The sequence below is a fragment of the Lathyrus oleraceus genome, chromosome 4 (genome assembly GCF_024323335.1).
Source record: "Lathyrus oleraceus cultivar Zhongwan6 chromosome 4, CAAS_Psat_ZW6_1.0, whole genome shotgun sequence".
Lineage (NCBI taxonomy): Eukaryota > Viridiplantae > Streptophyta > Magnoliopsida > Fabales > Fabaceae > Lathyrus > Lathyrus oleraceus.
In genome coordinates this window covers 134,136,439-134,160,920 of record NC_066582.1, presented here as the reverse complement: position 1 = coordinate 134,160,920, position 24,482 = coordinate 134,136,439, and the positions used below count along the sequence as shown (strand labels likewise).

General features: G+C 37.0%; 1 pseudogene; it reads right to left on the bottom strand.

The window, feature by feature from the left end:
* Positions 1-472: 472 nt before the first annotated feature.
* On the bottom strand, positions 473-572 carry LOC127077184 (uncharacterized; annotated as a pseudogene).
* Between the last annotated feature and the right edge of the window lie 23,910 nt (positions 573-24,482).

The window sequence follows — 24,482 nt, the reverse complement described above, 5'->3', positions numbered from 1 at the left end:
CGACGAATTCGGGAATATCGTGCTGCGAACAATCTCCCTCCTGTAGACCTTCCTGATTTCAAAAACATTTTTCCTTCGATACCCGAGATGGCAGAACCAGCTCGTGCTCTTAGAGATTACGCCGCTCCATCGCAAGATGAACCGCATTCAAGTATTGCTCCGCCCGCAATCGAAGCAAACAACTTTGAACTTAAACCTTCGCTGTTGCAGGCTGTGCAACAGAACCAATTCTCTGGAAATCTTACCGAAGATCCAAACCTTCATTTATCCGTATTTGTCCAATACGCTGATACTGTTAAAGCTAATGGTGTCACTTCAGAGGCAATTCGACTTCGTCTTTTTCCTTTCTCATTAAGAGATAGCGCTAGAAGATGGCTTCAATCTCTTCCTTCCAACTCAGTCACCACATGGAACGAGTTGAAGAAAGTTTTTCTTGCCCGATACTTTCCGCCAAGCAAAACAGCTATGTTAAGAGCCCAGATAAACGGATTTAAACAGAAAGACAACGAGTCTCTTTTCGAAGCATGGGAAAGATACAAAGACATGATGAGACTTTGCCCACACCATGGTTTGGAAGACTGGTTAGTAATTCACACATTTTATAATGGTCTCTTATACAATACAAGGTTAACAATAGACGCCACTGCAGGTGGTGCACTAATGAACAAACCCTATGCTGATGCTTACCAGCTTATCGAGAGCATGGCCCAAAACCACTATCAGTGGGGAACCGAACGAACAACGGTGGAAAAACCTCAACCGAAAACTGGCATGTACGAGATAAGCAACCTTGATCACGTCAATGCAAAAGTGGATGCTTTGGTCCAGAAAATTGAAAGTTTAAACGTATCACCACCAGCCGCCGTGGTTGCTATAACTCAGAATTGCGAGGTCTGTGGAATCCAAGGCCACACTCCTGCGGAATGTCAACTCTTGACTGGAATCCAAGCAGAGCAAGTAAACTATGCTCAAGGAAGCCCCTATTCGAATACCTATAACCCAAATTGGAAGAACCATCCAAACTTTTCATATAAGAGTAATAATGCTTTATACGCACCTGGACAGTCTCCAAATCAAGCCCCATCTATACCTCCGGGATATCAGAAACAGAATCCTAACAATAATACCCCTAGAAAATCCAACTTGGAAATCATGATGGAAAACTTTATAGCTTCCCAACAACAAACCAATAAAGATTTCTTAAACCAAAACATACACACTGGCGAACAACTTAAACAACTAGCAAGCAAAGTAGATGCCCTGGCTACCCATAACAAAATGCTGGAAACGCAAATATCTCAAGTAGCTCAACAACAAGCACCTACTGCTGCACCAACTGGTACATTCCCTGGACAGCCCCAACCCAATCCGAGAAGCCAAGCTCATGCAATTATATTAAGAAGTGGAACGGAAGTGGAAGGACCGTCTGACCCAAGGATAGAAAACCAAAACCCTAAGAAATCTACTGAGGAAAGTGAACCTAAGGAAAAGGAAGAGAGTAATAAGGAAACCCTAGAAAAGAAGGAACCTTATGTACCTCCACCACCTTACAAACCACCTATACCTTACCCTCAAAGGCTTGTTAAAACCAAAGATGTAGGCCAATTTAGAAAATTTGTTGATCTCCTTAAACAATTAAACGTTACAATTCCGTTTACCGAAGCTATTACGCAGATGCCCTCATATGCTAAATTCTTAAAAGAAATTCTTTCTAATAAAAGGAAACTTGAGGATAGCGAAACCGTTACACTCCCTGCCGAATGTAGCGCTATAATCCAAAACATGCCCCCTAAACTCAAGGATCCGGGTAGTTTCTCTATACCCTGTCACATAGGAAAATTTGTCATCGACAAAGCCTTATGCGATTTAGGAGCCGGAATTAGCGTTATGCCTTTATCCATATGTAAGAAACTGGAAATGGGAGAATTAAGACCGACCAAAATGTCTGTGCAATTAGCAGATCGTTCCATCAAATATCCTGTAGGAATCCTTGAAAACGTTCCCGTACGCATAGGTCAGTTTTACATTCCCACTGACTTCACAATTATGGACATTAGAGAAGATGATACGACACCTATTATACTAGGAAGACCATTCTTAGCAACTGCCGGTGCAATCATAGACGTAAAACGAGGACGACTCACCTTCGAAGTAGGTGAAGAGAAAATTGAATTCATTCTTTCCCAATTCTTGAAAGCACCTGCAATAGAAGATACATGTTACTTCATGGATATCATCGATGAATGCATAAAAGAAGCAAAGTCAGGAGAAGACAAATCATCAGACTATCTTTTAGAGGACAAATCTAAACAATGCCTAGCAATAACACCGGATCCTACGCAGTGTCTTAACAAACCAACCCCTGATTTGAAAACACTTCCCAAAAATCTGAGATATGAATTCCTAGACTTAGAACTTGAACGACCTGTGATAGTTAATGCAGATCTAGGAAGACTCGAAACAGAAAAACTCCTACATATCTTAAGAAAATATCCAACCGCACTAGGATACCACATCACCGATCTTAAAGGAATAAGCCCTTCTGTTTGTATGCACCGCATCATGTTAGAAGAAGATTGTAAAACCTCTAGGGAACACCAGAGAAGACTAAATCCGATCCTAAGTGAGGTAGTAAAGAAAGAAATAACCAAGTTACTGGAAGCAGGTATTATATATCCTATATCTGATAGCAAATGGGTTAGTCCTGTACACGTTGTACCAAAGAAAGGAGGCATAACCGTTATTGAAAACGAAAAAGGAGAAACTATAACTAAACGAATCGAATCGGGATGGAGAATATGCATTGATTATAGGAAACTAAACAAAGCAACCCGAAAAGATCATTTCCCTTTACCATTCATTGACCAAATGTTAGAACGATTAGCTAAACATTCACATTTCTGTTATTTAGACGGTTATTCAGGCTTCTTTCAAATACCAATTCACCCTGATGACCAAGAAAAGACAACATTCACATGCCCTTTTGGTACCTTCGCGTATAGACGAATGCCGTTTGGTCTGTGTAATGCCCCTGCAACTTTTCAAAGATGCATGATGGCAATATTCGCCGACTTTCTCGAAAACATCATGGAAGTATTTATGGATGACTTTTCTGTATACGGACAAAATTTCGAAGAATGCCTTGAAAACCTGGAAAGAGTTCTGGAGCGATGTGTAAAAGTAAATTTAGTACTTAATTGGGAAAAGTGCCACTTTATGGTACAAGAAGGCATTGTTTTAGGACACATCATCTCGAACAGAGGAATTGAAGTAGACAAAGCCAAAATAGAGGTAATCGAAAATCTTCAACCCCCAAGAACTGTGAGAGAAGTACGAAGTTTTTTAGGACACGCCGGTTTTTACCGACGATTCATCAAAGACTTCTCTAAGATAACTAAACCCTTAACCGGACTGTTGATGAAAGATGCTGAATTCATATTCGACGATAACTGTTTAAAAGCATTTCAAACGCTTAAACAAGCTTTGATCTCCGCACCCATTATGCAGACACCAGACTGGAATGAACCATTCGAAATAATGTGCGATGCCAGTGATTATGCTGTAGGTGCTGTTCTAGGACAAAGAAAGGATAAAAAGCTTCACGTTATATATTACGCTAGCAGAACCCTGGATGAAGCACAGATGAATTATGCCACAACCGAGAAAGAACTCCTAGCAGTGGTATTTGCGCTAGATAAATTTCGTTCTTACCTGGTAGGAGCCAAAATAACAGTTTACACTGATCACGCTGCTATCAGGTACCTTTTAACAAAAAAAGATGCTAAACCTAGACTCCTAAGATGGATCTTGTTACTACAAGAATTCGACTTAGAAATCAAGGACAAGAAAGGAACTGAAAACGTAGTAGCAGACCACCTCTCTAGACTTGAGAACCTTGAACCGGAAAGAACATCCATTAATGATGATTTCTCGTATGATAAACTCATAGCTACTTTGGAAGAGAACAACTCCGACATGCAAGTAGAAACCACCTTAGCTATATCTGTCACACCATGGTACGCTGATCTAGTCAATTATTTAGCTGCCGGAATAGTTCCACCTACTTTATCTTACCAGCAGAAGAAACGATTCTTCCACGACATAAAACACTATTACTGGGATGATCCCTTACTTTTCAAAAGAGGCCCCGATGGTATTTTCCGTCGATGTATACCCGAAGAAGAGGTAGAAAATATAATCCAACACTGTCACTCTGCGCCTTATGGTGGACACACAAGTACATCCAAGACCTGCTCTAAAATCCTACAAGCTGGCTTTTATTGGCCAACTATATGGAAGGACGTACATGCGGCTATTAAGGAGTGTGACAGATGTCAACGCACGGGAAACATATCTAGACGTGACGAGATGCCACAAAAAGGTATTTTGGAAGTAGAGATTTTTGACGTGTGGGGGATAGACTTCATGGGACCTTTCCCATCCTCTTTCGGTAACAAATACATACTCGTGGCAGTTGACTACGTATCAAAATGGATCGAAGCTATAGCTTCTCCAACAAATGACACCCGAGTAGTAACTAGACTCTTTAAAAATATAATATTTCCGAGATTTGGCATCCCAAGAATAGTAGTCAGTGATGGTGGATCACACTTTATATCCAGGGTACTCGAAAAACTACTACTTAAATATGGAGTGAGACATAGGGTAGCAACACCTTACCACCCTCAAACCAGTGGACAAGTGGAAGTATCTAACAGAGAAATCAAGCAAATACTAGAAAAAACGGTCGCCACTTCAAGGAAAGATTGGTCATTGAAATTACCAGAAGCTTTGTGGGCATACCGAACTGCTTATAAAACTCCCATAGGGACGACCCCATTTAAGCTCATTTATGGAAAATCCTGTCACCTCCCGGTAGAATTAGAACATAAAGCCTATTGGGCTATTAGAAATTTAAATTTGAATTATAAAGCCGCCGGTGAAAAGAGAATCCTTGACATAAACGAATTAGAGGAACTCAGAAGAGACGCCTATGAAAATGCCAAAATCTATAAAGAAAGAACAAAACAATGGCATGACAAGCGTATATCAAGGAAAATCTTCAAGCAAGGCGACGCAGTACTTTTATTTAACTCTAGACTAAAGTTATTCCCGGGAAAACTACGATCCAGATGGTCAGGACCTTTTCATATCACTAAAATCTTTCCCAGTGGAGCGGTAGAGATAAAAGGACAATCTACAGAACCGTTCACCGTAAACGGGCAACGTCTGAAACATTATCACTATGCGGAAACCAACGAGGATTCGCAAATTCTACACTTAGACGAAACGCCCCCAGGACCCATCAATTATATTTAACAGTTTCTTTGTCGAGCTTGCGACGTATAAACAAAGCGCTTGGTGGGAGACAACCCACTAATTAGTTTGTTATTTTCTTATTCTATTATTATCATTTCACTATTTTCTTTCTTAATTATTCTTTTAATTTTTGTTCAGTATTCATTCTTTATTTATTCAAAAATATAAAAAAAAAATACAATAATAATAATTTTTCTTTCTTTCGGCATTTGGCCAAATCCTGACTTAAACTCATGTTTCTTTTCTCTAGTTAACACTAACCAGATGGGACATTTTGATCGTATGGGTATCAAGTTCAGAGGAATGGCTCAGAAACAAAAGTTTGAAGAACTAGCCGCTAGAGAGATGCTACCTAGTTTATATGCTGATGATTGGGCTATGACTGCCCTTGGACTGAGACAGAGTGTCCTGTTTTTGCTGAATCAGATAGGATGGGAGACCTCCCCTATCCTGAGACATTTCACCACCTACCGGAGACTCACACTAGAATTCCTTAGTTCATTAATCTATCTACCCAGCCATGGAAAAGGAATTAGCAGAGGTTTTATCCAGTTCAGAATGTTCAATATGGAGTACCAATTTAATATTAGAGACTTCACCAACCTTTTGGGTTTTCCTACCTCCTTTGATACATTCACTGTAAGCCAGGAAGAACTTTTTGAATATAGAGAGCTTGAACACTTTTGGGGTAAGCTGACTGGAAATGATGAGCCCGAAGAACATGAGTTTCTCTCTGGAAACATACATAACCCGGCTTTTCGCTATTTCCATAAGATCCTGACCCACACTTTATTTGGGAAGAAGCCAAATAGTACTTCAGTTTCACGTGATGAACTCTTCATCATATTTTGTGCTTCCCAGAACCGTCCAGTAAACGGTGCTACTTTTATGTTAGCTAATTTGGACCACCTTATCCAGGATGAGCGAGCACCCATTAGAATAGGCGGTTTGATCACTATGATAGGTAATGCTATTGGATTACGTCAGCCTATGCTTGACCTTAGCCCTTTTTGTGGCATTACTACTATGAGTATATCCTTTTCAACACTATGTTTATAGCAAACATAGGGTCTGATGAGTTTGAGCTTATTATTGATAACCAGGTTCTCTGCCTATTCACCATGCCCGATCCTAGAACTAGTGTTCATAACCAAAGGAACTGGCTCTATAACCTGAATGAAACCCCAACTCCTGCTGGATCCACTGAATCCATCCAGGACTATGAGATTTGTGATGACTATGAGCACTATGTTGACCATATCTCTCAAGCTGAGTCTGACCCTCAGACACCTTCCGGCTACTATGATATTGATCCTCCTCCTCAGCCTGTCCTGACCGAAGAATCATCCATGCCTGATCTCCGACATCATATGCCAGGAACAGATATTAAAACCGTCATTGAAGCTTTGATGTCAGAACAAGACGCCCTCAGGGAAGATTTCCACAACTTGAGACATGAAATCCTAGAATACATGAGCAGCACGGCAAGTCAGTTACGTATGTTACGGCATCATGTTAACTCTTTTGCTCCTCCGGCCAGAGATCCGAAGATAGATGGAATTTAGTTATTTCTTTCTAAGTTATTTAGTTTTAGGCTAGATTTTTCATTAATGTTATTTGAATTCATGTTCGCATTTATTTTCCTTTCATTTCATTGTTTTCCCTTCCTGTATTACATTATGTTAATTTTATTAAAGCTTTTATTTATTTAATTTATGCAATGGCTATGTTCTCTACTGTTCTACTGTTACTCAGAATGAATTACTATTATGAGAAATAGAATAGCATGCAACATAAATTAATTAGCTAAATTAAATAGAACAATCTAAAAACCAAATAAAACAAAATAATCAAAATAAATTCATCTCCAGATTAATTATGTGAAGCGCTGCTGAATGCCCTGCCAAAAAGAACTGCGTGACGAGCGTCACACTACCCATAACGAACGGCACGCTTAGTGCCTGTTACGAGCGTCACATCCCTGTGACGAGCGTAACACCCCTCAGACTAGTGAACGTTAGGGAGCCGTTGGAGACGAACGTTACACCCCTCACCTTTTTACATTCCCCACTCACTTTTCATTTAACCACACTTAATTACTCTTCAACCACTTTTTCTTTCTATCTTCCAACCCTTCTCCTATAAATACCTACCAAAACTTCCTTCATTCACCACAAAACAATTCTCTCATATCAAATACACTTCTTTTTCTTTCCAAATCATCCCTTCAAAAATTCATCACAATGGCGGGAAATCAAAATTTCGGAAATATCATCTTCCGATCCGGAGATGACAACTATCAGCAAGAGCAATTCGAACGTTTCCAACAGCGAGGCGTCGCTTCCACCAGGTACCCCGATTTAACTTGTTTACAACAATTAGGATTACTCCAAGGTATCGAATGGATGCTCCGCCTAGCCGACTTAACCTTCCTTTGCACTCATAATCAACCCACCTACCCATCCCTAACCTTAGAATTCTTAAGTTCATACGACTACACCACTCCCGCCGGTGAAGACGAATTTTTAACCGGTACCGCAACCTTCCGTATGTTCAACACCGAGTACTCCTTAACCCAAAACCAATTGAGTACCATGTTACAATTTCCCATAGAAGGTCAGGTACACCCCAGAATCCCTCCAAACTCGAACTGGAACACAGTTGGCGTTTTTGGCCTTTTTAAGAAAATTTCAGGTATCGAGACCTACAACTGGGAAGAACTCCTTCTCTCCCATATACATAACCCCACCATCCGTTATTTTCTCCGTATCCTGCAAAACACACTTTTTGGAAGACCAAACAATAGTAAGGTCAACTCAAAGGAGTTATTTTTCCTCCAGTGCGTTTTCGAACCGGATACTCAGGTAAACGCCGCCTCTTTTCTCTTTCATCATATCCGCACCTTATGTGCTAGAGGCCGGCAACCCTTTATAATTGGTGGATTAATAACATCCATAGCACTTGGCCTGAACCTAGGGGATAAACTCCAAACTTTAGAATCCCTACCTCCCCTGTCTATGGATATCAGCTATTGCCGCTCCAGCCGCCTGATTAAAAACAGAGTAGGCGGAGGATATTATCTTATGGTGAACAACCAGGCTGTCCCAAGCGTTGTTCTACCAAATATCACCCTAACTGATGTCACAAACCCCGACCGCCACCTCTATGATCTAAACGCTCCTGAAACCACCGAGCCTTTACAAAAAAACCCACAAACAGATGAGTTTGAAGAAATGGAACAAGGTGATCATCCTCCTACACAACATTCAATCCCGCTCAACACTTCCGGTAATGCAACTGGCCCATCCTCCCAACGTCGTCGACGAAGAAGGCCTGCAACCAACGACGACATTATGGATGCTATCGATGGTATGCAGGCACAAAATGCAGAGATGATGCAGATGATACGTCAAATGCAACAGCAACAGGATGCTCGGAATGCCATAACCGACCAGCGGTTTACTGAATTGTTCAGCAGGTTCGACAACTTAGACATACGTCAAAGATCACCAGGTCCTAGAACCAGAGGCGGAAGGCAGCCTTAGTTGTTATTTTCTTTGCATTTCCATTTTGTATTTCTTTCCCTTAAAACATTGAGGACAATGTTTAGTTTAAGTATGGGGGGGAAACAATATTCTTCCTATTTCCATTTTTCAAGTATGTTACCTTCCCTTTCATTGTTATTTCCCTTTCTTACTATCTAAAAAAAAAAAAAAAAAAAAAAAAAAGAAAGTCCGAGTGTGAAATATTTCTATTATCTATTCCCTCAATTTTCTTGAGCCATAACAAAAATTTTTTTAACACACCCAATAAGTATAAAGGTTGCTTACTTTATAAAACTTGAGTGAAATCAAAACAAAATCATTACCATAACAACGCTCTGAGAACCTCAATATGTTAGATCAGGATAAGTACCTATTATACCGATTCCTTGAACTTTTAGTTCTATGGCAACCCCAAGTAGTTTATACAGAAGTCAGCACCATCTTAATAGCAAACTACGTGGAGAGCCGATGAATATAAGTGAATGATCCCCAAAGTAACCTAAGATATATAAATATATCAAGAAATGCACTAAGTAAATTAGGTGATCCTTACCAGATCATTTAATCTAAAGGTTGCAGATCATGCAAAAGCACAATACGAAAGATCCATTATGAGTTGGTTCAGTAGGAATCTGGTACTGAACTTGGTAGGGCGGACTACGGTTCGATCCCCCGCAATTTGCAATGGACTGAATAATGAAGTTATCCGACTTATGTACCAGAACTTCTAGCTAAAAGCGGATCATAATCACTAACCGGTTACTCCACTATGTGCGCGAAAAGATAAAGGGCTTAATGTGATTTCGCTAGAATGAAAACGGGTAAAATAAGACCAAAGGAACCAGGATAGCTATCATAGGGTACTTGAACTGATTTGCATAAGGTAGGGTTATCTAAGTTGTAACGGTAGTTGTTGATGTCAAGATTAAACTCAAGTCCTCCTAAACAAAAACCCATTTGCAACCTAGTACGAATTGATGTGTGCTTTGAAATTTCATCTGGCTAAAACTTTTAACAAGTTCTATATTGAATTTTGCTTGAGGACAAGCAAAGATTTAAGTATGGGGGAGTTTGATAACACGAAATTATATCATATTTTAAGACTTAATTCAATTAGATTATATTATCATTTACTTTAGTTTATCTCATTTTATCAGATATTATGCAGTATTTCCTTACTATTTATGTCAGATATCCATTTTGAAGCAAAAGTGAAAAAGGGAATAAAAGGAGGTGTAAAAGGGAATAAAAAGGAAACGAATAACAAAGACCAAGCCCAGCCCAAAGAAAGTGCACGTTATGCCTGTGACGGGCGTCACAAAGGGTGTGACGAGCGTCACACTAAGTACCCTCTTGTGACGAGCGTCACACATGGTGTGACGGACGTCACACCATTCCCTATATTGTTGGCGCAAGGAACTCAACTGACCACGTTGAAAGCTATTTCCACGCACGCTTAACCCTCGGAACGAAGAGACCGCGCATACGGAAACCCTTGGAAAGCAGTTACCAGCACCAATATAAATACCTACTTCAAAAACCTAAAAGGGTTCCCCTCCGCTTCCCCCCCCCCCCCCCCCCCCCCCCGCTTTCGCCCGCTCCGGTTTTTCACGCTCATATTGCCGAAGCTCTGCCAATTTTCTTTTCAAGCTTTTGCTTACTTTTTTTCTTTTCCAGCACTTAACATTGTTTATTTTATTTATTTCTTTTGCAAGCTTTACATTCTTTTTCCCTTGCAAATTTACCTTTCCCGTTTTAGCTTTTAGATATTTTTCGCATAATAGTTTCTACACCGGAAACTATTGTGCAACTTTATACTGGATTTAACCTTACGTTATATTCCAGTTTTATTTCCTTGATTTAATTTACTGTTTGATTGAAGAATCCAAGAACAAATCCTACCGGCTTGTGGTGGAGTGTTCAAGACTATTGTATTACGCATTCAGGTTCTTTAATCATTATTTAATATTTTGTTTTATTATTTATCTATATTATCTGCCTGGAATGAGTCTGTTTATGCATGATATAAATTCTTATTTATTTAGCATGTCTGGCTAATTTGCCTAGGTATCGGTATGTAAAGTAAGCAGAATAAGGGATCAAGACTGAGTCGGTCTATCTAAACTTAAAATCAAAATCAATCTTTTTACGGTCTCAACTTACAGGTTTAATAACAAGATTTTTTACAAAAGTAAAAGACATAAAGAAGTTAAAATCAATAGAGCGAGAGTTTGAGATTTTAACTGGACAGTGTAAGTTAGGCATTAATTCTAGATCAGGGCGAGAGCAAGTTTTAGAGTTAATTAAATTCTGACCTTTTCCAAAAAGTATTTTAAAAATTGAATGTGAGGACGAAAGTTAAGCATTTGGATTTAATTATATAACCTAAGTCAACAGAGCGAGAGTTTGAGATAAGGGTGTTTAAAACGGTCAGTATTTTCTTAAAAAGAGTTTCTGCAACTTTATTGCTTTCAAAATATGGTTTTTGACTTAATTATAAGTGACAGCAGCATTAATATAAAATCATGGTTTATTCAACAGAGCGAGAGTTTGAGATAGAACCTTTAACCAATAAAGTTAACCGAAACGATTCATTTTAAAGCCAAGAAACCGACAAAGACTTGATTCCCTAGTTTTGACGAACTACATACCGATATCCGTTTTATTAATATTTAATCTAGATATTAGTTTAGCTCTTAGTTTTTTCCCAAACAATCAAACATTTTCACCTTAGATTTACGTAGTAACCTTAGATAACGGTATATCGATTCATAAGTCCCTGTGGGATCGATATCTTTTAAAACTACGCGATAGAACTGTGCACTTGCAGTTTGTATCCCATTCTCGACTCACCCAGTTGAGCGATCAGTGACTTTTATAGGAACCATAACTTGTTGATAACACTCTATCATTGCATGTTTTCAGTCGTAGAAACAGACCAAAACAAGTTAAAGAGAGGCAAAAATAAAGAATAAAGACCAAAGAAAGATGCAAAAAATGACTAAGTATGAAGAAGTAATGACTTAGTGAAAATCAGGTGAAACAAGGAGCAAAAGCGTGCAACTAATGGAATAACCATGTGCAGAATTGCACTGCATCGCGCGTGTGATAGAGAAGCAAAGTCAGCATCATGCAGACGATGCAGGCTATAAAACATGAAATGGTACTTTTTCTAGGCTTTTTTTGACGCCTTTCGAATCCATTATGAAGACTTTAAAAGGGGAAGTTTGGTAGTTTTTCAAAGGTTCTAAAATTTTACATGCCAATGAAGGGTTTACAATACCATAAGCCATATTTGAAGAGCATTTGAAGTCATTGAAGGCCAATTCTTCAAGGGGTTTCTCAAGCAACCTTTTTACTTGTATTTGGTATTGCAATTTGCATTATGAGTAGGTAACTCTCTTTAGGTTAGGTTGTGTTTGATGAACCTATTTTAATATTATTGGGACACATGTTTTATTTTCTATTGCATAAATAATTTGAGTTATAATTTTATTCAATTTCACCTTATTCTTGTAAGACCCTAATTTTGACCCTAAGATCCCTCATGGCATCATATCATTGCTCATTGCATTGCCTCAAGGATTATAGCATGTGTGGCTCTTTTACCCTATGAGTGGGACTTGTGTGATTGATTTGAGACCACCAAGCATGCTTGAATTGTATATTATTGCTTTTCTTATTTTGCTTACTAACCAAAAGCACAAAAATATGTCACTAACTCTTTTTGTTTTGAAGCTCAAGTGATCATGTGCTCCCATGCTCATAGGAGACTCCTAAGCTCAATGAAATGGATAGATGAAGATGAGAGCAAGCATGACAATGGTCCACAAAGTTCCTAATCATCATACATGTCTCCCAAGTATCTCAATTTGCCAATTTTATCAAGATAACCCAAAGGGCTTGAGGTTTGTTTCCCAAGGAAACCCTAATTCAACTGTGCATTGACTGTGCCTTGCTCATGAAGCAACCTCAACCTATGATCAAATTCAATCAAGGGAAGTTCTTTCATTAATTATTTTATGCGTATATGATCCTATGTGAGTATCCTCAATCATTCATTCATCAAGATTTGAAGTTTGGCCTTGAGAAGTTGACCAGTCAAGTCATCTGACTAAATTGAGGATCCCTGAGACCTAACTTTTGATGTGTTTGTCAAATGAAGATGACCCCAAGGGAAAAAATGTTCTTAATAACCATATGAACAACTTTCATGTTCATCAAAAATCCATTTTAAACTTGGAAGGTCATCATTCATTTCAAAACATTATAGGTCATTTTGACTGAAACCCTAATTTTGGGTCAACTTCTCAAGGACCTAACTTCCTTATTTTTTATTATTTTAAGGTGAAACCAATTGCATTGGAAATATTAAGATGTCTACTTCAAATGTTATGTTTGAAAAAATTTTATAATCCTAAGAGAAACACATGTGATAATACAAAACATTATAGGTCACGTTGGACCAAAACCATTGAATTTGAAAAGAGTCCAACTTAAAGTGCCCATAACTTTCTCATCCAAAATCCAAATGATGCAAACTTTAATTTTAAATTAATAATCTTGAAAAGATCTACAACTTTGATGTTGGAGGTTTTTCCATTTGAGGCATGAATCAATGAAACAGAAGGGCTTGAAGTTGCTTGGTTTTGGCAAGAAATTTCAAAGGAAACCTAGACATGTTTTGTACTCCAAACTTCAAAGCCAGTTTTCATAAACTTCCAAAATCCAAATGAATTTTTTCCCAACATTACTTTTGTTACTTATGTCAAGAGTTTTCCAACCATTACTCACATGACCATTTTTGGATTTTCCATGTGGGAGTTTCGAAGAGCTACATGTTTATGTGCATTTTGGCATTTCACTTCATAACTTGATGTACAAGCTAATGCCAAGCCAGCAACATGTCCAAATCATTTCCATTTGATCTCAACTTGCATTTCCATTCACTTTTGGGCTTTGCAAGCGCTTGTACAGGCCCATGCATGGAGGATCCAAAATTCATGCACACGAGCATTGCACCTCATTGCATCAAGTTCAACTATAAATAGAAGTGCTTGCTCATTCAAAAACCAACCTGAAGGAGATCTGAAACTCTGGTGAATTGGAAACCCAACCTCACTCAAAGGAATTTCAGTTTTCATTTTTCAATTTCAAGCTTGAATTTCAACATCCTTAGTTGATCTTCAAGTCTTAATTCCTTAGCCTTGCATCATCGTTACATCTCCAGATCAAAATTGGATCAAGAACTTGAGCAAATCGTGATGTTCAAAGCTGCATTTCAGAGGTATATCACTAAATTATTTTGATCTGGATCTTGAGTTACAATGTGAATTGCTTGAGTTTGAACTGTTTTCTAAAGTCCTCGAGCAAGAGGCAGGCCAGTGGTGGTCTTAATTTTATGAATCATGACATTTCAGATCAAACACCATGATCTTCAACCTCTTGTTTCTCTCTAAATAGAAACATTGAGGAAGATCCAAGGTTACAGGGGTGATGTACATCACCCCAGCTTCATTTTGATAACCTACTTTTTCATTTTCATTAACTTTTGAAAACCCGCGCGTGGTGGCCGGAACCAGTTGGTTGGCCGGAGAAGATGGTGGTTTCCACCACCATCCCCACGTGGGAGCACCAGTGCCATTGGATCTAGAGGAAACATTATAATCTCAGCCTTTGATCTTGTTGACTCATTTTAATTACAAATGTAGCGCGTTTGACTTGTGCCTTTTGTGTGTCCGCGCCTCTGGACCGTGTGATCATGCCACGTCAATTAATGAGACAAATCCAATGGCAGCGCATTTTTGCTATTTTCCTATTTTCTGATTAATTCCATTTAATTCATTTTATCTTCAAAAATTCATAAATATTTTATTTGAAGTCACAAAAATATGAGACCAATGCCAAAAAATTTCTTGAAAAATCTAGTTTCATATTCTGAATTTTAATTATTTTTGTGACTTCATTTAATATATTTTTGTGAATTATTTGGTTTTTAATAGTTTTTAATTCATTTTAAATACTTTTTGATATCTGAAAAATCCAAAAATATTTTCTTAACGTATATGGATCATGATATTTCAATGAAAAATAGTCTCATCAATTTCTTAATTGATTTGAGATTTATTTGAGATTTTAATTCATATTGTGTTATTTTTATTATTTTTAATTGTTTTAAAATAGTTTCTGATTTCAAAAATTGTTGGAAAAATTTGTCAACCCTTGTTTGACCATGTTAGACCTATGAAATTTAATTGGACTTGTTTAAGTTGATTTGAATTGAATTTGAGGTTTGACCATATTTTGTCCATTTTAATTTTGCATTTATTTTAATTCCAAAAATACCAAAAAAAAAATATGTTTGACTTGTTGACTTCTAATCTTCATTTCTCTTCTGTTTAGCATTGGTTGATGATGATTTGATGCACTTTTGACCAATTGCATTTGACTTTTGAATTCTCCTTTTATTCATTTCATCTTCATCTCACTTCTTTTTATTTTGGCCAATGAGTTAATGTCTTATGGTTGGTCTTGACATATGAGAGGTTTAACCTTCTTTGATCCAAATCAAACTCAACTTGATCCATGATCAAGTGAGTTGCTTTGTGTCCAAGGTAGGTTGCTTCTTGGTCAAACAAAAAACCTAAAGTCGATACAAGGCCTTTCCTCTTTTCTTTTGGCATGGCAAGTTGTAGGAGCTTGGCTTACTAGTCATGGGATCTAACTTGTGTTTATTTCCCTATAGCTTTATTGACTGGCCTCAGATAGGTGTGACTACTACATTAGTCCATTTACGATTGCTTAACATAGCGCTAAATTGTCTTATGACACACTAACATAACCACTAATTACTAACTTTAATTTGGGCATTTAATTTCTTGCAATTTACTTTAATGCAATTTACTTTCTTGCTCATTTATTCATATTGCTTTTCATTTTGCTCACTTGAGCACATATTTTATGTTTATGCCATTTTCCTTTTGCTCATTTGAGCTCATTATTGTATATAAATATATTGTTGTTTTATGTTGATTTTGTCTTTGTTTGTGTGAACCCAATGCAAAAGAAGAAAGGATTTAGAATTAGGACCTTACCTATGCTTAAAGGAGTTCAAGAGCAACTAGGCCTCATGCCTTTAGAATGCTGAATTTGTTGAAGGGCAACTAGGCCTCATGCCTTTAGAATGCTAAATCTCAAAGTTGACTTCAAAGGACCCCTAATCTAAACTCATTCTTTGTCCATTCCTCTTATTGTGTTGTGAACTTTTTGATGTTTACTTTTGTGTGATAGGGATTCCATCTTGAGAATAGCAAGAAGGACCATTTTCATGAGTAGCCAAGTTAAGAGAAGCCAAATGGAGATCCTAGGAGCTTGAATCCAAATATTGTGTGATTGCTTGTTGTTTGCTAAGTCCAAAGGAAAGGAGCATCTTGAATCATCTTTATGATCTCAAGAAAAGGAACTCCAAGGGTTTTATCTCTTCTCTTATCTTTGTATTCTTTAGGACTAGCCCTTCTCTTCTTCTCCTCACTCTAACCCAAGTCAAACTCATTTTGTGCAAACTTTGACTTTGTTTCAAATTAGAAACCTAGGCCTTATGCCTTTGACTTTTCAAAATCTTTTCATTAATACTCATTGTGAATAAACCTTAATTCAACTTTGACTTCATTTTGTAAATAAACCTAACTTGTAAATATAACTCACTTCAAGTTGTTTTTGTGGTTCCAATGGCCACCCTTATTAAAACTTTTCATAAACATTAGCCATAGGTTTGAGTTATCATAGTGGTTGACGTAAACCTCACCTTATCCTTAGTGATTGGACTATAAGTCTTCCATACTTATTATAGGGTTAACCCCTCACTAGTATGTTGAAGCTCTCCTCACATGGTGGATTGTTGGTTTAGGTTGTGTTTTCTCCCTTTGATAACAAAAGACCTTAAGGCTTTTGATCAAATCAATTCACCAATCTTTGTGATTTTTACCCCGAACTACGAGGTTTTGATCCTACCTTTGTGATGGTACGTAGGCAATGGGTTCATCCATTCAAACAACAAAATTGTAAATATAATCTATTCTCTTCTCATCCCTCCAATCTTTTGCACATATTTTCACAAATACCAACCTACAACACATATTTGCAAAAAGAGGTTCCCTTAGAGTACTAAGGATGTTTTGGGTGCGTAAAACCTTCCCATCTCATAACCAACTCCCTTACCTAGATCTCTGACATTTTTATTAGTTTTTGATTTGATAAAACTTCTTACTTGGCTTTTGTTCGCTTTTTAGCCTTTCCTTTGGACAAATAAAAGTGCGGTGGCGACTCGAATTGTATGTTTACTTTTGGTTTAGTCAATAAACCATAAGGTAACGAATACCCCGCTACAATTCTTAATGTTTTTTATGTGAGATACTCTTTTAATTTGAATTTGAGCACATATGGAATACTGACCATAAGTATCTATGTTGGACCTAGGGTAATTGTTGTGCTTACGCCGGTTGAATAGGGATGGGAGACCTCGAGTAGTGGCTTAGGAATTAACATTCTATTGCATTGCCTAATTGTGCTTATGCTGGTGGACTAGGGATAGAAAAATCCAAGTATATATTAGGGAGCTATACATCAAGGGATTGAGTATAGAGGTTTTGTTAATTCTCCGTGGAATTATAGTGACGATATCATTCATGTAATACATCGAACATTAGTAGTAGAGAAATAAGGGATTTTATACACAACCTGACCGCTTTTGTATTATTGATAAAACACATCATTTTCTTTTCGCAATTAAAACTCGACCCCCTATTTAGTAATTTCTATGATTGCACAATATTTTTTTGTTAAATAGCAGTCCATGTGGATTCGATCTTTTTATTACTACGACATTATCGATACACTTGTCGAGAAGTCATCAAACTTTTGCCGTCGTTGTCGGGGACTGTTAATAATTTCAATAAGGTAATTCTTGTGAAACGTTTGTTTATTTAGTTTTTGATTTATTTTTTATTTTCTTGTTAATTTTTTTATTGAAGTTCTATTGAGGTATTTCTTGTTTGTATATGCGCAACTCAGGATCGACATTGACACAGTTGGATCTAGAAATTGAAAGGACTGCACGTGCCATTAGGAGAGAAGTTAGATAAGCGAATCTAGCTCAAAGAATCTTAGTAGAAGACAATTAGATGCTTTCTTCAAACGCTAAAGAGTAAATCACCATGGCAGTTGTACCACCACCACCCACTATGAGGGACTACTGTAAACAGACTGATGAAGGACAAGTTTCTAGAGGGTTTGTACCAACATATCCCGCTAACTTTGATATAAAGAATTATATGCTTTCAGGTTTAAAAGACAATTTGTTCGATGGGAACACAACTAGAGACCCGTGGGAGCATCTCGCTCGCTTCTATGAAATAACCTCGATGTGCAGGCCAACTGAGGTCACTGAAGACTAAGTCAAGCTATGGAACTATAGGAACATGGAAAGAGCTCGAGGACAAATTCTTAGAGAGATTCTTCACCATCACTTAGTTTACTAAGTGAAGAGTGGATATTAAAAATTTTGAGCAGTAGGAAACTGAATCGTTGTATGACTCATGGGAAAGGTTTAAAATTTTACTATGCAAGTGCCCAAATCATAATATGAATAACATGAAGGAAATGCAGAATTTTATCAAAGGTCTCAAGAGTCAAACATGCATGCTGCTAGATGCTTCCACGAGAGGCATGATTAAAACAATGATCGAACCACAAGTTAAAGATCCGATTGAAAAGATGTGCTTGAATGAACATCGTTCAAAAAGTGAACAGTTAATAAAAATTGAAACATAAGTCACACCAAAAGGGATGTTAGCTATTGATACTCATACTACACTTTTAGCCCAAATTGAATTATTGAACAAAAAGCTAGTTGAAATTAGCTTGAGTAAAGCTAACGTGAGTCAGGTACAAGCACTGAGGTGTGATTTCTATGGAGAGGGGCATGCAAATGGAACGTGCTCTTTGGAAGGATCTAGTGAAGAAGCTCAATTACAAATTTCCAGAAAAATAACCCATACTCTAACACCTACAATCCTGGATGGAAAGATCACCCAAATTTTAGATGGAGCAATAATCAGAATACAAGTGCTAATCAGGGTGTTAAGCAAAATCAACAAGCTTTGATCCAAAGGAAACCTTCACAAGTTGAAGAGACCCTACAAAAGTTCATCCAGACCATCTAGAGTAGTTTTGAACAGGTAAATAAATAACATGAAACAATGAGTAAGAACCATGATGCGTCTATAAAAAAATTGGACATGCAAATTGGTCAGCTGTCTCGGCAAATAACCACTTTACCTAGTTCTAATGAGGGATTTACATGTAACACTGTGGATAATCCTAAAAATGAAACTTGCAAGGCTTTAGAAATGGGTTTTGAAGTAATCACCAACATGGGTGAGGATGAAAGAGTGGAAGAGGATTTAATTGAAGAGGAAGAAGTAGGGACTGAGAAAGATGAGAGTAAAACTCATAATGACCAAGCTGAGAAGGGAGGGACCATTGAACAATTAATAGACAGAAACTCCCTTTAAAGAAGAACTAAGAAGAATATTCTTAATGACCCTAATCTAGAACTAACCGATTACATAAATCCATCATATCCTATAATTAAGAAGAAACTATTACAGGAAGATGAGGCAAGGTTGTTTTCCTGATTCAAAGAGATATTGATCAAGCTTTGGGTAAGTATTTCTTTTCATGGAGTTTTAGAGATAATGCCCAAGTTTTCTAAATTTATGAACGCATTGTTAAATGGTACAAAGCATAAGTTAGACAAAGAATAGGTAAACATGACTGAGAAATGTGATACGGTAGTGCCCAAAATAATGCCACCAAAGTTGAAAGATCCAGGTAAGTTTACCATCTCTTGCACCATTTGTGGGGTAAAGATTTCACACGTTCTATGTGATTTAAGGTCAAGTATCAATGTAATTCCCCTTGATAAGACTAAAGAATTTAATTTGAGAAAGATCATACCGAGTAATACGACTCTTACATTGGCTGATTTATCTATCACTTATCCTCGTGTTATCTTACAAGATGTGTTAGTACATGTCGGCAGTCTAGTTTTTCTGCAGATTTTGTAGTATTTGACATGAAGGGAGACACAAGTGGTTCAGTGATTCTCGGACGCCCATTCTTGGTAACCTGGAAAGCATTAATAAATGTGGAAACCGATGAAATTAACTTAAAGTTCAATAAGGAAACAATGGTTTTTAATGTGTATGAATGGACATCGTATGCAGATGATCTAGAAACATGTTACCAGATGAAAGAAAAAGGTAGCAAGGTTGACAAAGGAAAGAAAAAAGGTAAATTATCCGGCATGGGGGTCTCCCTTGCGCCTGACGTTCCTTAGATATTGACCGTCAAGCTAATGATGGTAAAGAAGTGCTAGATGGGAGGCAACCCATCAGTAGGTAAGTGTTTACATTTTTTTAGTTTAATTTTGTCATGAAAACATGTATATTTTTTTTTGTTTTTCAAGAAAGGAAAGAAGATTAAAGAGAAGAAGGAAAGAAAAAAAAATGAGAACAAGAGAATGAGAAAAGGAGGAATCCCCTGGAATAATCACGCAAGCCATCGCACGTGTGATACGGCTATATCGCGCGCGTGATGTTTGCATAACATGTATGACATAGACATTGAGGGAATCTAAAAATCGTTAGTATAACTCATGATGGACGCATAACATGCGCGATATAGATGTTGGCTGAGAGACACTGGAAAGACCGTTACCATCATGCACGTGATAGACGCATAATGCACACGATGACAATAGAAACATGGCCTATAAATAGAGATTTTGAATCTCTTCTCCTCATAACTCTCTTTCTACTCTTTCTTCTTTACAAATTTCCTCTTATCATAATTTCAGCTTAATATTTTTTCTCTATGCAAAGTTATTTTGTTATGTTGTTGCAGAAACTATGGCTTTAAAAAGAGGAAGAGTTACAAGAGTTTCATCTTCAAGAGTTGGCCTAACACCTACTGCTCCAACCTTGCCGAATCTCAAGTTTATTTCCAAGGCTAATACGGAAAAATATCTCAAGTTGGTTGACTACCACATTGTGCAAGAGAGAGCATTTTCAGGTGAGGACCTATGAGGCTTCAAAGAAGTGGTGGAAATGCTGCAACATCGGCATTAGATAAGTTTCAATAATTTGATTCAAGAAATCAATTAAACCATAGGCTTAGAATTTTATGCAAATGCGTCATTTAGCGATGTGGGCACCTACGCTTTTTATGTGCGAGGGAAATATATTAATTACTCTGCTAGTGTTATTAACTCTCTTTTTAATCTTCAACCCCATCATATTTGTGCTCTTAGGACCTATACAAAATGAGCTTATGGTAATTAAAGAAGCCATGGCCTAAGAAATACTTGAGGCTTTTTGTAGACCAGGGGCGGATGGGTGATTGAGTGGGGCTTAGAACTGCGGATTAAAATCACTGAATTTCGCCAACTTTCGAGGGTGTGGACCTCATTTTTTATGCAGTCTCTAGAAGTCGCATCTAATCAATCATAATTTATTGTGAAGTAGTGTTTAGGACTTTTATAACTTTTGAGGGGGGAACCAATTGATTTGGGGCGTTTAATTTTTGAAAATATTAAATTTATGGCTAACGCTGCACGAAGAGCTTGTGGGAATTATTGTGTTATAAATGAATTGTGTAGGAGAGCTGGAGTGCTCATCTACCCCAATGACGAAATGATAGGTCCAAAATCACCTATCAACGCTTCAGTAATTAGAAGGTTGTAACATAATCCCCCAGCAGAAGCAACTCAACATGATCAAGAAGATAACCTAGTGTCATACCCTAATTTTTTACCCTAAGATCCCATATACCATTGTCATCCTTGCACACAAACAAGGTCACCTCTTGGTCCCTCTCTCTCTCTCTCTCTCTCATCTTTGGGTTTTACTTTTGCAGGGACCATCAAACACCTCTTTGTTGATGTTTTTTTTACCTTTGTGTTTATATGTTCATGTGTTTATTTCCATGCCTTCTTCAACAAGTTACCTCAATTTTGAGCATTTTAATCAAGAGACATTAAAGGAAACCTTATTTTGAGTTCATATGATCATCCATGTACCTTGAAAAGAAAGAAAGGTCCAAGTACACAAGTTTGTTCCAAGTGGTTTGACCAAAAAGTCAACATTTAAAGTAAAGGTTCCAAGGATCACAACTCCTTCAATTCTCAACATTTTTAATGCTTCTTTTTGCATATAACTCTTCTCAACATCCCCTAAAACTTCTCTTTACATTACAAGAGCCAATTATGTTTGGAAGACCATCAAAAGTTTGGAGACAATATAGGTCATTTGTGGACTAAGTGAAATTTGACCTATTTTCAAGTGACTTTTTCTTAACTTTCAAGATTCATAACTTCTTCGATTTTCAACATTTGAGGCTAATTCTTTTTGATAAATGTCATTTGTGATGTCCTATACAAATTTGCTTCAATGATAAAGGTAAATTATGCTTGGAAGGCCATGAAATTTATTGAGATATTACAGGTCATTTTCAACCATTGAACACTTGAACTTTTCCAAGTTACGTGATCAATTTTTCGTGCCAACTTCAAAATGCCATAACTTTGTTCTAAAGCATACAAATGAAACCTTTCTTGGAACATTATAATCTTTATTATGATGTCAACATATTGCAAAAAGAATGGGATCAAAAAGCCCCCTGAGTAGGATGCCCTATTAGGTTGAACATGGTGACTTGGAACTGAAGAAATTACCATTGCTTGAAATTTGAACTTCACTAATCTCAATTCTAATCCAAATTACCATATGTTATGGACCTAAACATGTTTAACCAAGTCTATAGAAGTTAATTGACCTTTAAAATGCATCATTTGGCTGAGTTTTGATGAGTTACAAGTCACATTTTTCTCACATTCAGATCAAATTCGTTTTGCACGAATTCAACATCATTACACACGTATTTGGATCCAAACGTTTTCCCTATAAATAGAGGAAGCTATTGCGTTCATTTTCATGCTTTTGAGATCCAAATATATTTTTTCAGAAAAAACTCAACTATCGTGTTTCGAATTCCACCTCATTTCAATCCAATTTCTTGATTCCATTAGCATCTTCGGCATCCTTTGAAGCTTTTGCAACAATTCCCAAGCTCAAATACCTTCTGAAGTGCTCTAACCAAACTGAGCTTCATCAACTTCTTATCACCATTTGGACAAGGTAGTTTTGATCATCATGTGAACTTAAACAAGTTACCACAATGTGTCTTTCATTCCCTGATGTTTTCCCCTAACTTATATGGTTTTGATTGATTGTGTTTATCATTTAATTTAATTTTTTGTGGCTTACTTGCTTCTGAAAGTTCTCTGAAATTCTATATGCTCGATTTAGATAAATGAATTTGGAGCATAAGGTTGAATTCGGGATGAGAAGAAAATCACAATGGTGGCGGTCTTGTGTTTTGAATTTATCAAAAGATGAAACTCCAGTGAGAAACCATCGAAGAAGATGACCGGAGTGTTCCAGGACGTCTTTGTTTGGTCAGACATGTTGGACAAATGAAATGTGTGCATTGGTTCGTTTTGAATTGGATCTCGTGTGTAATTTGTGTTGCATTCCATCGTGCATCCTAATTTGAGGAGTGTTGGATCTTCCACGTCAATTAATGAGGCGTGATTCAACACTCCGAGTTTTTCTGGTTTTTTCTTTTTCTTTTATTATTTTTAATTGCTCTTTCTATTAAAATTCATCGAAAATTTATTTTACATCGAAAATATCCCAAAATAATTTCTAAAATTCTCTTTTATTTTTCTTCATCTGGTTTTTATTTTTTTACATTTTATTTCACTAAATTTCTATTTTTCATGGAATTTTTCTTTTCTCCTTTGTTTTAATTGGTTTAAAAATACTTTTATGCATTTTTTAATTCTGAAAAATTGATTACATGCTTCTTATTTTATTTCCAACCTTCCATAATTTTCTTGGCCATTTATATGGTGTTTTAAAGGACTTTATGGATTTTTTATTTTATTTCTATTTTTAAAATTCATTTAAAAATACTTTTGGTGCATTTTTATTTCACTTAATTGCATTTTATATTTGTGTGACCTTTGTGAACTTCTGTTGGCCTTGAATCATGATGGTTTGGAGCATGAGTCTCATCAAACTCAATGGATCTTGGGTGTTGATGGGGTGAAAACCCTAATCCACCAAAATGGATGGTTGATTTTTATGATGACTTGATCAAACCTTGGGTCCAATTTGAGTGTGACTTCTCTTGTCCCCCTTTTTCTTCATCTCTTTCTTTTTCCCTTTGATCAATTGGATAACTTGTATCCATCATGATGTGTGAATTGGTACTTGATGAACTTTCGTCATTTCAAATCTACCTCCTAATTGGTTATAGATCATTTAAGGTACTTTAGATTGATGCATAAGTTTGTCCTAAGTGTCATGAAGTAAGAATTGAAGTAACGGACCATCATCCTAGCCTTTGTGCTTGATCATTTCTTTTTTTCTTTTTATGTGGCATGACTTTAGGAGAATGATTTACATATCATTTTTCTAGCATGTATTAACATTG